The sequence below is a fragment of the Peromyscus maniculatus genome, chromosome 5 (genome assembly GCF_049852395.1).
Source record: "Peromyscus maniculatus bairdii isolate BWxNUB_F1_BW_parent chromosome 5, HU_Pman_BW_mat_3.1, whole genome shotgun sequence".
NCBI classification, from domain to species: domain Eukaryota; kingdom Metazoa; phylum Chordata; class Mammalia; order Rodentia; family Cricetidae; genus Peromyscus; species Peromyscus maniculatus.
In genome coordinates, this window is record NC_134856.1 from 9,267,519 (window position 1) to 9,268,870 (window position 1,352).

The window sequence follows — 1,352 nt, forward strand, 5'->3', positions numbered from 1 at the left end:
GGCCTAAAATCTGAGCACCTGGGAGGTAGAGACAGGAATTCAAGACCAGCTTCAGCTACATGGTGAGTTCCAGGATCCCTGACCTTGTCTAAAAGAAAAAAAATCTAAGAAAGGAAGAACCTTAGGCTCCTTTTAGGGTTAGGGTGTGGAACTGTGTTTCCACAGGTGATGGAACTGTTTTAGAAAGCAATGAAACTTTTTGTGAAGTGGGCACTGGTTGAGGGAGGTGGGTCCCTGGGAGCAGGCCTTTGAGGGTTCTGTTCCAGCTCTTCAGCTCCCTGCTCCACTAAGGTGTAAATAAACAGTTCAAGCTCATAGGGTCAGAGCGAGCCCAGCTGCCAGTTTCCCTGTCATGACGGAGTGGTAGCCCCGACACCCTGAGTCAAAGCGAACCCCCCTCAACTAAGTTTCTCTTTTCAGGTATCTCAGCAGCAAGGAAAGTGGCTAACACACTACTGAAGTGATGGGACAACGAGACAGTGCATGGGGAAACGCTGAAATATGTGGGAAAACGCTGAGAATCGTGGTGAAACACTGAGATACATGGGGAAACGCCGAGACACGTGGGGAAACGCCGAGACACGTGGGGAAATGCTGAGATACATGGGAAAACGCTGAGATACATGGAAAACGCTAAGATACGTGGGGGAAAGCTGAGATACTTGAAAGAAGCCCTACCAGTCTTCCTGTTGAACCCAACTGCAGCTGAACACATCTGCTTCAGAGACCACGATGCATGAGCTGGGGATGTAACTTAGCTGGTGGAGTACTTGTGTAGCATTCACGAGGCTCTGGGTTCTGTCTCCAGCATCACATGAGCTGGGTGTAATGGTGTATGCCTGTAATCCCAGCACCCAGGAGATGGAGGCAGGAGGACCAGAAGTTCAAGGTCATCCTCAGCCACATAATGAGTTTACGCCCAGCCTGGGGTATATGAAGCACTCTTTTAAAATGGAAGGAGAGAGACTGTGGTGTTTTGAATAGGAATGGCCCCCATAGACTCATGTGTTTGAATGCTTGTCCCATAGGGAGTGGCACTATTAGGAGGTATGGCCTTGTTGGAGGAAGTGTATCACTGTGGGGATGGGCTTTGAGATCTCATATGCTCAGGCTAAGCCTAGTGGCACAGTCTCCTGTGGTTGATATATTGTAGTCTCCTGCTGCCTGCGGACTAAGATGCAGAACTCTCAGCTCCTTCTCCAGCACCATGTCCGCCTGCACACTGCTGTGCTTCCCACCATGACGATATGGACTAAACCTCTGAAAGTGGAAGCCAGACCCCCATTAAATGTTTTCCTTTATAAGCATTACCATTGTCTGGGTATCTCTTCACAACAATAGAATCCTAACTA